We start from the raw sequence: 14,388 nt of genomic DNA, 5'->3' as shown, positions 1-14,388 counted from the left end.
CTCCACCTAAAGAAAGGTACCATTCTGGACAATTTTCTTTGAAAGAATTGGGTCACAACATGCATACGGAAGGAACGAGATTTGCCATCTCACCAATTGACAAAATTGTAAAAATTCTGAACCATTAGGCCACAAAAAAAATAATTTAACAACTTGTATGTTAGTCTTTAGGGCATGCATACATGATGTTAAAAAAATCCAGCCTCCTCCAACCCCTTCAGCTGGCCATTCCATCTCCAAAAGTGGTGTATTTTTCACACCAAATTTCCAATTGCATAGGTTAAAACCAAGAACGTGCCTGATGGTACAGAAAATTCAATGGTTCAGAAAACATAATAACTACCTTGATAAACCCAAAAAGAATATGAAGGCTCATTTGGAGAACTTGATTCTGATGAGGAGATGTACACTCATTGATGGCTAGATCTGTAGATAGGTAGTGTCCAGAACGTCCTAAGGCTAGGTACACATTAGCATTTTTTTTGCGCAGCATATCATCTGCATACGCAAATGCATGCAAACACATGCTTATGCTGTGGTTTTACTCTGCATCATCTTACGCATGACACAAAAAAACCTGCTGCGCGTGCATGCGTTTAAATGCATTTTGGCATGTGTTTGCGTTGTTGACGTGCATGGTGGAGGTGGTGAAATCATTTCCTGGATATGCGCCGTCTGAAGTACGCATGCGTATCGAACGCATGCGTATGCTTGTCCTTGCGTACCAATGCATTCCCATACAGTAATGCATTGTTTTCACGTACTCATTCGCAATCATCCACAAGTGCATGATTGCGCAATATTTGATGCCTCAAAGTCACCGGACATCACCGCACACCGCGAAACAAAACGTGTACACATCCGCATACGAACTCATGGAAACGCATGTCCCTGCATACACCAGGTTAAAGATATATAGGCATGACGCATGCGGATCTGTTTGGATCATACGCTGCGCACAGATACGCTAATGTGAAACCAGCCTAAATGTATCTCTTCACAGTCCCACAGTTGTAGATTGTGCCACAGAACTTGTGTTTATTGATGAGACATTCTTTCTCTCATAATAGTTTTACAGCTGTAGAGTAGTTGTCAGATATTTGAAAAACTTGATCTTTCTAAAGCAATGTCCATTCCTTAAGATTTGTATGCAAGTAGAGTCCAGAGCTCTCCAAATACTGTATGTTGCACCACACTCCAATTTTTGAGTATTGCACCACTATTCTTTTCATCCATCTTTCGGTGAGTTCTAATTTATCATCAGTGGTCATGATTCATTTCTCTTCTTTCCACCTTGAGGTACCATTCTGGATGGAATTGTTTGAAAGAATTAGGGCCCAGCATGAATACGAAAGAAAAAAGATTAGCCAACTCAACAATTGTCAAACGAGTAAATATTCTGAAACAACAGGCCACCAAAAAATAATTTAACAACATGTATGTTAGTCTTCATGGCATGCATACATGATGTCAAAAACACCAGCCTCCTCCAACCCCTTCAGCTGGCCATTCCATCTCCAAAATTGGTATATTTTTCACACCAATATTTCCTATTGTATAGGTTAAAAAACAGGAAAGTACCTGATGGTACATAAAATCCAACGGTTCAGAAAACATAACAACTACATTGATAAACCCAAAAAGATATGTTTGAATAACTTGATTCTGATGAAGAGCTAGCCACTTTCAATGGCTAGAGTTGTAAGTAGGTGGTGTCCAGAACTTCTTAAATGTGTCCTTTCACAGTCCAACAGTTGTGGATTGTGACAGTCCGGTTTTATCCATTGATGTCTCATCACGGTTCTACAGCTGTGAAGAAGTTGAACACATATGTAAAAAACTTGATTTTGCTGAAGAAATGGCCATACTTTAAGAGGTGTGCAAATAGTGTCAAGAGCTCTCTAAATATGTTGCACCACCGTCCATCTGTTGTGTATTGTGTGCACTATTCTTTTCATCCGTTGGTCAGTGCATTCTTCTCATATCTCATCAATGGATACCATTTCTTTTCTCTCCACCTAAAGAAAGGTACCATTCTGGACAATTTTCTTTGAAAGAATTGGGTCACAACATGCATACGGAAGGAACGAGATTTGCCATCTCACCAATTGACAAAATTGTAAAAATTCTGAACCATTAGGCCACAAAAAAAATAATTTAACAACTTGTATGTTAGTCTTTAGGGCATGCATACATGATGTTAAAAAAATCCAGCCTCCTCCAACCCCTTCAGCTGGCCATTCCATCTCCAAAAGTGGTGTATTTTTCACACCAAATTTCCAATTGCATAGGTTAAAACCAAGAACGTGCCTGATGGTACAGAAAATTCAATGGTTCAGAAAACATAATAACTACCTTGATAAACCCAAAAAGAATATGAAGGCTCATTTGGAGAACTTGATTCTGATGAGGAGATGTACACTCATTGATGGCTAGATCTGTAGATAGGTAGTGTCCAGAACGTCCTAAGGCTAGGTACACATTAGCATTTTTTTTGCGCAGCATATCATCTGCATACGCAAATGCATGCAAACACATGCTTATGCTGTGGTTTTACTCTGCATCATCTTACGCATGACACAAAAAAACCTGCTGCGCGTGCATGCGTTTAAATGCATTTTGGCATGTGTTTGCGTTGTTGACGTGCATGGTGGAGGTGGTGAAATCATTTCCTGGATATGCGCCGTCTGAAGTACGCATGCGTATCGAACGCATGCGTATGCTTGTCCTTGCGTACCAATGCATTCCCATACAGTAATGCATTGTTTTCACGTACTCATTCGCAATCATCCACAAGTGCATGATTGCGCAATATTTGATGCCTCAAAGTCACCGGACATCACCGCACACCGCGAAACAAAACGTGTACACATCCGCATACGAACTCATGGAAACGCATGTCCCTGCATACACCAGGTTAAAGATATATAGGCATGACGCATGCGGATCTGTTTGGATCATACGCTGCGCACAGATACGCTAATGTGAAACCAGCCTAAATGTATCTCTTCACAGTCCCACAGTTGTAGATTGTGCCACAGAACTTGTGTTTATTGATGAGACATTCTTTCTCTCATAATAGTTTTACAGCTGTAGAGTAGTTGTCAGATATTTGAAAAACTTGATCTTTCTAAAGCAATGTCCATTCCTTAAGATTTGTATGCAAGTAGAGTCCAGAGCTCTCCAAATACTGTATGTTGCACCACACTCCAATTTTTGAGTATTGCACCACTATTCTTTTCATCCATCTTTCGGTGAGTTCTAATTTATCATCAGTGGTCATGATTCATTTCTCTTCTTTCCACCTTGAGGTACCATTCTGGATGGAATTGTTTGAAAGAATTAGGGCCCAGCATGAATACGAAAGAAAAAAGATTAGCCAACTCAACAATTGTCAAACGAGTAAATATTCTGAAACAACAGGCCACCAAAAAATAATTTAACAACATGTATGTTAGTCTTCATGGCATGCATACATGATGTCAAAAACACCAGCCTCCTCCAACCCCTTCAGCTGGCCATTCCATCTCCAAAATTGGTATATTTTTCACACCAATATTTCCTATTGTATAGGTTAAAAAACAGGAAAGTACCTGATGGTACATAAAATCCAACGGTTCAGAAAACATAACAACTACATTGATAAACCCAAAAAGATATGTTTGAATAACTTGATTCTGATGAAGAGCTAGCCACTTTCAATGGCTAGAGTTGTAAGTAGGTGGTGTCCAGAACTTCTTAAATGTGTCCTTTCACAGTCCAACAGTTGTGGATTGTGACAGTCCGGTTTTATCCATTGATGTCTCATCACGGTTCTACAGCTGTGAAGAAGTTGAACACATGTAAAAAACTTGATTTTGCTGAAGAAATGGCCATACTTTAAGAGGTGTGCAAATAGTGTCAAGAGCTCTCTAAATATGTTGCACCACCGTCCATCTGTTGTGTATTGTGTGCACTATTCTTTTCATCCGTTGGTCAGTGCATTCTTCTCATATCTCATCAATGGATACCATTTCTTTTCTCTCCACCTAAAGAAAGGTACCATTCTGGACAATTTTCTTTGAAAGAATTGGGTCACAACATGCATACGGAAGGAACGAGATTTGCCATCTCACCAATTGACAAAATTGTAAAAATTCTGAACCATTAGGCCACAAAAAAAATAATTTAACAACTTGTATGTTAGTCTTTAGGGCATGCATACATGATGTTAAAAAAATCCAGCCTCCTCCAACCCCTTCAGCTGGCCATTCCATCTCCAAAAGTGGTGTATTTTTCACACCAAATTTCCAATTGCATAGGTTAAAACCAAGAACGTGCCTGATGGTACAGAAAATTCAATGGTTCAGAAAACATAATAACTACCTTGATAAACCCAAAAAGAATATGAAGGCTCATTTGGAGAACTTGATTCTGATGAGGAGATGTACACTCATTGATGGCTAGATCTGTAGATAGGTAGTGTCCAGAACGTCCTAAGGCTAGGTACACATTAGCATTTTTTTTGCGCAGCATATCATCTGCATACGCAAATGCATGAAAACACATGCTTATGCTGTGGTTTTACTCTGCATCATCTTACGCATGACACAAAAAAACCTGCTGCGCGTGCATGCGTTTAAATGCATTTTGGCATGTGTTTGCGTTGTTGACGTGCATGGTGGAGGTGGTGAAATCATTTCCTGGATATGCGCCGTCTGAAGTACGCATGCGTATCGAACGCATGCGTATGCTTGTCCTTGCGTACCAATGCATTCCCATACAGTAATGCATTGTTTTCACGTACTCATTCGCAATCATCCACAAGTGCATGATTGCGCAATATTTGATGCCTCAAAGTCACCGGACATCACCGCACACCGCGAAACAAAACGTGTACACATCCGCATACGAACTCATGGAAACGCATGTCCCTGCATACACCAGGTTAAAGATATATAGGCATGACGCATGCGGATCTGTTTGGATCATACGCTGCGCACAGATACGCTAATGTGAAACCAGCCTAAATGTATCTCTTCACAGTCCCACAGTTGTAGATTGTGCCACAGAACTTGTGTTTATTGATGAGACATTCTTTCTCTCATAATAGTTTTACAGCTGTAGAGTAGTTGTCAGATATTTGAAAAACTTGATCTTTCTAAAGCAATGTCCATTCCTTAAGATTTGTATGCAAGTAGAGTCCAGAGCTCTCCAAATACTGTATGTTGCACCACACTCCAATTTTTGAGTATTGCACCACTATTCTTTTCATCCATCTTTCAGTGAGTTCTAATTTATCATCAGTGGTCATGATTCATTTCTCTTCTTTCCACCTTGAGGTACCATTCTGGATGGAATTGTTTGAAAGAATTAGGGCCCAGCATGAATACGAAAGAAAAAAGATTAGCCAACTCAACAATTGTCAAACGAGTAAATATTCTGAAACAACAGGCCACCAAAAAATAATTTAACAACATGTATGTTAGTCTTCATGGCATGCATACATGATGTCAAAAACACCAGCCTCCTCCAACCCCTTCAGCTGGCCATTCCATCTCCAAAATTGGTATATTTTTCACACCAATATTTCCTATTGTATAGGTTAAAAAACAGGAAAGTACCTGATGGTACATAAAATCCAACGGTTCAGAAAACATAACAACTACATTGATAAACCCAAAAAGATATGTTTGAATAACTTGATTCTGATGAAGAGCTAGCCACTTTCAATGGCTAGAGTTGTAAGTAGGTGGTGTCCAGAACTTCTTAAATGTGTCCTTTCACAGTCCAACAGTTGTGGATTGTGACAGTCCGGTTTTATCCATTGATGTCTCATCACGGTTCTACAGCTGTGAAGAAGTTGAACACATATGTAAAAAACTTGATTTTGCTGAAGAAATGGCCATACTTTAAGAGGTGTGCAAATAGTGTCAAGAGCTCTCTAAATATGTTGCACCACCGTCCATCTGTTGTGTATTGTGTGCACTATTCTTTTCATCCGTTGGTCAGTGCATTCTTCTCATATCTCATCAATGGATACCATTTCTTTTCTCTCCACCTAAAGAAAGGTACCATTCTGGACAATTTTCTTTGAAAGAATTGGGTCACAACATGCATACGGAAGGAACGAGATTTGCCATCTCACCAATTGACAAAATTGTAAAAATTCTGAACCATTAGGCCACAAAAAAAATAATTTAACAACTTGTATGTTAGTCTTTAGGGCATGCATACATGATGTTAAAAAAATCCAGCCTCCTCCAACCCCTTCAGCTGGCCATTCCATCTCCAAAAGTGGTGTATTTTTCACACCAAATTTCCAATTGCATAGGTTAAAACCAAGAACGTGCCTGATGGTACAGAAAATTCAATGGTTCAGAAAACATAATAACTACCTTGATAAACCCAAAAAGAATATGAAGGCTCATTTGGAGAACTTGATTCTGATGAGGAGATGTACACTCATTGATGGCTAGATCTGTAGATAGGTAGTGTCCAGAACGTCCTAAGGCTAGGTACACATTAGCATTTTTTTTGCGCAGCATATCATCTGCATACGCAAATGCATGCAAACACATGCTTATGCTGTGGTTTTACTCTGCATCATCTTACGCATGACACAAAAAAACCTGCTGCGCGTGCATGCGTTTAAATGCATTTTGGCATGTGTTTGCGTTGTTGACGTGCATGGTGGAGGTGGTGAAATCATTTCCTGGATATGCGCCGTCTGAAGTACGCATGCGTATCGAACGCATGCGTATGCTTGTCCTTGCGTACCAATGCATTCCCATACAGTAATGCATTGTTTTCACGTACTCATTCGCAATCATCCACAAGTGCATGATTGCGCAATATTTGATGCCTCAAAGTCACCGGACATCACCGCACACCGCGAAACAAAACGTGTACACATCCGCATACGAACTCATGGAAACGCATGTCCCTGCATACACCAGGTTAAAGATATATAGGCATGACGCATGCGGATCTGTTTGGATCATACGCTGCGCACAGATACGCTAATGTGAAACCAGCCTAAATGTATCTCTTCACAGTCCCACAGTTGTAGATTGTGCCACAGAACTTGTGTTTATTGATGAGACATTCTTTCTCTCATAATAGTTTTACAGCTGTAGAGTAGTTGTCAGATATTTGAAAAACTTGATCTTTCTAAAGCAATGTCCATTCCTTAAGATTTGTATGCAAGTAGAGTCCAGAGCTCTCCAAATACTGTATGTTGCACCACACTCCAATTTTTGAGTATTGCACCACTATTCTTTTCATCCATCTTTCGGTGAGTTCTAATTTATCATCAGTGGTCATGATTCATTTCTCTTCTTTCCACCTTGAGGTACCATTCTGGATGGAATTGTTTGAAAGAATTAGGGCCCAGCATGAATACGAAAGAAAAAAGATTAGCCAACTCAACAATTGTCAAACGAGTAAATATTCTGAAACAACAGGCCACCAAAAAATAATTTAACAACATGTATGTTAGTCTTCATGGCATGCATACATGATGTCAAAAACACCAGCCTCCTCCAACCCCTTCAGCTGGCCATTCCATCTCCAAAATTGGTATATTTTTCACACCAATATTTCCTATTGTATAGGTTAAAAAACAGGAAAGTACCTGATGGTACATAAAATCCAACGGTTCAGAAAACATAACAACTACATTGATAAACCCAAAAAGATATGTTTGAATAACTTGATTCTGATGAAGAGCTAGCCACTTTCAATGGCTAGAGTTGTAAGTAGGTGGTGTCCAGAACTTCTTAAATGTGTCCTTTCACAGTCCAACAGTTGTGGATTGTGACAGTCCGGTTTTATCCATTGATGTCTCATCACGGTTCTACAGCTGTGAAGAAGTTGAACACATATGTAAAAAACTTGATTTTGCTGAAGAAATGGCCATACTTTAAGAGGTGTGCAAATAGTGTCAAGAGCTCTCTAAATATGTTGCACCACCGTCCATCTGTTGTGTATTGTGTGCACTATTCTTTTCATCCGTTGGTCAGTGCATTCTTCTCATATCTCATCAATGGATACCATTTCTTTTCTCTCCACCTAAAGAAAGGTACCATTCTGGACAATTTTCTTTGAAAGAATTGGGTCACAACATGCATACGGAAGGAACGAGATTTGCCATCTCACCAATTGACAAAATTGTAAAAATTCTGAACCATTAGGCCACAAAAAAAATAATTTAACAACTTGTATGTTAGTCTTTAGGGCATGCATACATGATGTTAAAAAAATCCAGCCTCCTCCAACCCCTTCAGCTGGCCATTCCATCTCCAAAAGTGGTGTATTTTTCACACCAAATTTCCAATTGCATAGGTTAAAACCAAGAACGTGCCTGATGGTACAGAAAATTCAATGGTTCAGAAAACATAATAACTACCTTGATAAACCCAAAAAGAATATGAAGGCTCATTTGGAGAACTTGATTCTGATGAGGAGATGTACACTCATTGATGGCTAGATCTGTAGATAGGTAGTGTCCAGAACGTCCTAAGGCTAGGTACACATTAGCATTTTTTTTGCGCAGCATATCATCTGCATACGCAAATGCATGCAAACACATGCTTATGCTGTGGTTTTACTCTGCATCATCTTACGCATGACACAAAAAAACCTGCTGCGCGTGCATGCGTTTAAATGCATTTTGGCATGTGTTTGCGTTGTTGACGTGCATGGTGGAGGTGGTGAAATCATTTCCTGGATATGCGCCATCTGAAGTACGCATGCGTATCGAACGCATGCGTATGCTTGTCCTTGCGTACCAATGCATTCCCATACAGTAATGCATTGTTTTCACGTACTCATTCGCAATCATCCACAAGTGCATGATTGCGCAATATTTGATGCCTCAAAGTCACCGGACATCACCGCACACCGCGAAACAAAACGTGTACACATCCGCATACGAACTCATGGAAACGCATGTCCCTGCATACACCAGGTTAAAGATATATAGGCATGACGCATGCGGATCTGTTTGGATCATACGCTGCGCACAGATACGCTAATGTGAAACCAGCCTAAATGTATCTCTTCACAGTCCCACAGTTGTAGATTGTGCCACAGAACTTGTGTTTATTGATGAGACATTCTTTCTCTCATAATAGTTTTACAGCTGTAGAGTAGTTGTCAGATATTTGAAAAACTTGATCTTTCTAAAGCAATGTCCATTCCTTAAGATTTGTATGCAAGTAGAGTCCAGAGCTCTCCAAATACTGTATGTTGCACCACACTCCAATTTTTGAGTATTGCACCACTATTCTTTTCATCCATCTTTCGGTGAGTTCTAATTTATCATCAGTGGTCATGATTCATTTCTCTTCTTTCCACCTTGAGGTACCATTCTGGATGGAATTGTTTGAAAGAATTAGGGCCCAGCATGAATACGAAAGAAAAAAGATTAGCCAACTCAACAATTGTCAAACGAGTAAATATTCTGAAACAACAGGCCACCAAAAAATAATTTAACAACATGTATGTTAGTCTTCATGGCATGCATACATGATGTCAAAAACACCAGCCTCCTCCAACCCCTTCAGCTGGCCATTCCATCTCCAAAATTGGTATATTTTTCACACCAATATTTCCTATTGTATAGGTTAAAAAACAGGAAAGTACCTGATGGTACATAAAATCCAACGGTTCAGAAAACATAACAACTACATTGATAAACCCAAAAAGATATGTTTGAATAACTTGATTCTGATGAAGAGCTAGCCACTTTCAATGGCTAGAGTTGTAAGTAGGTGGTGTCCAGAACTTCTTAAATGTGTCCTTTCACAGTCCAACAGTTGTGGATTGTGACAGTCCGGTTTTATCCATTGATGTCTCATCACGGTTCTACAGCTGTGAAGAAGTTGAACACATATGTAAAAAACTTGATTTTGCTGAAGAAATGGCCATACTTTAAGAGGTGTGCAAATAGTGTCAAGAGCTCTCTAAATATGTTGCACCACCGTCCATCTGTTGTGTATTGTGTGCACTATTCTTTTCATCCGTTGGTCAGTGCATTCTTCTCATATCTCATCAATGGATACCATTTCTTTTCTCTCCACCTAAAGAAAGGTACCATTCTGGACAATTTTCTTTGAAAGAATTGGGTCACAACATGCATACGGAAGGAACGAGATTTGCCATCTCACCAATTGACAAAATTGTAAAAATTCTGAACCATTAGGCCACAAAAAAAATAATTTAACAACTTGTATGTTAGTCTTTAGGGCATGCATACATGATGTTAAAAAATCCAGCCTCCTCCAACCCCTTCAGCTGGCCATTCCATCTCCAAAAGTGGTGTATTTTTCACACCAAATTTCCAATTGCATAGGTTAAAACCAAGAACGTGCCTGATGGTACAGAAAATTCAATGGTTCAGAAAACATAATAACTACCTTGATAAACCCAAAAAGAATATGAAGGCTCATTTGGAGAACTTGATTCTGATGAGGAGATGTACACTCATTGATGGCTAGATCTGTAGATAGGTAGTGTCCAGAACGTCCTAAGGCTAGGTACACATTAGCATTTTTTTTGCGCAGCATATCATCTGCATACGCAAATGCATGCAAACACATGCTTATGCTGTGGTTTTACTCTGCATCATCTTACGCATGACACAAAAAAACCTGCTGCGCGTGCATGCGTTTAAATGCATTTTGGCATGTGTTTGCGTTGTTGACGTGCATGGTGGAGGTGGTGAAATCATTTCCTGGATATGCGCCGTCTGAAGTACGCATGCGTATCGAACGCATGCGTATGCTTGTCCTTGCGTACCAATGCATTCCCATACAGTAATGCATTGTTTTCACGTACTCATTCGCAATCATCCACAAGTGCATGATTGCACAATATTTGATGCCTCAAAGTCACCGGACATCACCGCACACCGCGAAACAAAACGTGTACACATCCGCATACGAACTCATGGAAACGCATGTCCCTGCATACACCAGGTTAAAGATATATAGGCATGACGCATGCGGATCTGTTTGGATCATACGCTGCGCACAGATACGCTAATGTGAAACCAGCCTAAATGTATCTCTTCACAGTCCCACAGTTGTAGATTGTGCCACAGAACTTGTGTTTATTGATGAGACATTCTTTCTCTCATAATAGTTTTACAGCTGTAGAGTAGTTGTCAGATATTTGAAAAACTTGATCTTTCTAAAGCAATGTCCATTCCTTAAGATTTGTATGCAAGTAGAGTCCAGAGCTCTCCAAATACTGTATGTTGCACCACACTCCAATTTTTGAGTATTGCACCACTATTCTTTTCATCCATCTTTCGGTGAGTTCTAATTTATCATCAGTGGTCATGATTCATTTCTCTTCTTTCCACCTTGAGGTACCATTCTGGATGGAATTGTTTGAAAGAATTAGGGCCCAGCATGAATACGAAAGAAAAAAGATTAGCCAACTCAACAATTGTCAAACGAGTAAATATTCTGAAACAACAGGCCACCAAAAAATAATTTAACAACATGTATGTTAGTCTTCATGGCATGCATACATGATGTCAAAAACACCAGCCTCCTCCAACCCCTTCAGCTGGCCATTCCATCTCCAAAATTGGTATATTTTTCACACCAATATTTCCTATTGTATAGGTTAAAAAACAGGAAAGTACCTGATGGTACATAAAATCCAACGGTTCAGAAAACATAACAACTACATTGATAAACCCAAAAAGATATGTTTGAATAACTTGATTCTGATGAAGAGCTAGCCACTTTCAATGGCTAGAGTTGTAAGTAGGTGGTGTCCAGAACTTCTTAAATGTGTCCTTTCACAGTCCAACAGTTGTGGATTGTGACAGTCCGGTTTTATCCATTGATGTCTCATCACGGTTCTACAGCTGTGAAGAAGTTGAACACATATGTAAAAAACTTGATTTTGCTGAAGAAATGGCCATACTTTAAGAGGTGTGCAAATAGTGTCAAGAGCTCTCTAAATATGTTGCACCACCGTCCATCTGTTGTGTATTGTGTGCACTATTCTTTTCATCCGTTGGTCAGTGCATTCTTCTCATATCTCATCAATGGATACCATTTCTTTTCTCTCCACCTAAAGAAAGGTACCATTCTGGACAATTTTCTTTGAAAGAATTGGGTCACAACATGCATACGGAAGGAACGAGATTTGCCATCTCACCAATTGACAAAATTGTAAAAATTCTGAACCATTAGGCCACAAAAAAAATAATTTAACAACTTGTATGTTAGTCTTTAGGGCATGCATACATGATGTTAAAAAAATCCAGCCTCCTCCAACCCCTTCAGCTGGCCATTCCATCTCCAAAAGTGGTGTATTTTTCACACCAAATTTCCAATTGCATAGGTTAAAACCAAGAACGTGCCTGATGGTACAGAAAATTCAATGGTTCAGAAAACATAATAACTACCTTGATAAACCCAAAAAGAATATGAAGGCTCATTTGGAGAACTTGATTCTGATGAGGAGATGTACACTCATTGATGGCTAGATCTGTAGATAGGTAGTGTCCAGAACGTCCTAAGGCTAGGTACACATTAGCATTTTTTTTGCGCAGCATATCATCTGCATACGCAAATGCATGCAAACACATGCTTATGCTGTGGTTTTACTCTGCATCATCTTACGCATGACACAAAAAAACCTGCTGCGCGTGCATGCGTTTAAATGCATTTTGGCATGTGTTTGCGTTGTTGACGTGCATGGTGGAGGTGGTGAAATCATTTCCTGGATATGCGCCGTCTGAAGTACGCATGCGTATCGAATGCATGCGTATGCTTGTCCTTGCGTACCAATGCATTCCCATACAGTAATGCATTGTTTTCACGTACTCATTCGCAATCATCCACAAGTGCATGATTGCGCAATATTTGATGCCTCAAAGTCACCGGACATCACCGCACACCGCGAAACAAAACGTGTACACATCCGCATACGAACTCATGGAAACGCATGTCCCTGCATACACCAGGTTAAAGATATATAGGCATGACGCATGCGGATCTGTTTGGATCATACGCTGCGCACAGATACGCTAATGTGAAACCAGCCTAAATGTATCTCTTCACAGTCCCACAGTTGTAGATTGTGCCACAGAACTTGTGTTTATTGATGAGACATTCTTTCTCTCATAATAGTTTTACAGCTGTAGAGTAGTTGTCAGATATTTGAAAAACTTGATCTTTCTAAAGCAATGTCCATTCCTTAAGATTTGTATGCAAGTAGAGTCCAGAGCTCTCCAAATACTGTATGTTGCACCACACTCCAATTTTTGAGTATTGCACCACTATTCTTTTCATCCATCTTTCGGTGAGTTCTAATTTATCATCAGTGGTCATGATTCATTTCTCTTCTTTCCACCTTGAGGTACCATTCTGGATGGAATTGTTTGAAAGAATTAGGGCCCAGCATGAATACGAAAGAAAAAAGATTAGCCAACTCAACAATTGTCAAACGAGTAAATATTCTGAAACAACAGGCCACCAAAAAATAATTTAACAACATGTATGTTAGTCTTCATGGCATGCATACATGATGTCAAAAACACCAGCCTCCTCCAACCCCTTCAGCTGGCCATTCCATCTCCAAAATTGGTATATTTTTCACACCAATATTTCCTATTGTATAGGTTAAAAAACAGGAAAGTACCTGATGGTACATAAAATCCAACGGTTCAGAAAACATAACAACTACATTGATAAACCCAAAAAGATATGTTTGAATAACTTGATTCTGATGAAGAGCTAGCCACTTTCAATGGCTAGAGTTGTAAGTAGGTGGTGTCCAGAACTTCTTAAATGTGTCCTTTCACAGTCCAACAGTTGTGGATTGTGACAGGCCGGTTTTACCCATTGATGTCTCATCACGGTTCTACAGCTGTGAAGAAGTTGAACACATATGTAAAAAACTTGATTTTGCTGAAGAAATGGCCATACTTTAAGAGGTGTGCAAATAGTGTCAAGAGCTCTCTAAATATGTTGCACCACCGTCCATCTGTTGTGTATTGTGTGCACTATTCTTTTCATCCGTTGGTCAGTGCATTCTTCTCATATCTCATCAATGGATACCATTTCTTTTCTCTCCACCTAAAGAAAGGTACCATTCTGGACAATTTTCTTTGAAAGAATTGGGTCACAACATGCATACGGAAGGAACGAGATTTGCCATCTCACCAATTGACAAAATTGTAAAAATTCTGAACCATTAGGCCACAAAAAAAATAATTTAACAACTTGTATGTTAGTCTTTAGGGCATGCATACATGATGTTAAAAAAATCCAGCCTCCTCCAACCCCTTCAGCTGGCCATTCCATCTCCAAAAGTGGTGTATTTTTCACACCAAATTTCCAATTGCATAGGTTAAAACCAAGAACGTGCCTGATGGTA

Source organism: Ranitomeya variabilis, chromosome 4, assembly GCF_051348905.1.
Source record: "Ranitomeya variabilis isolate aRanVar5 chromosome 4, aRanVar5.hap1, whole genome shotgun sequence".
Lineage (NCBI taxonomy): Eukaryota > Metazoa > Chordata > Amphibia > Anura > Dendrobatidae > Ranitomeya > Ranitomeya variabilis.
Note: the sequence above shows the minus strand (reverse complement) of the source record.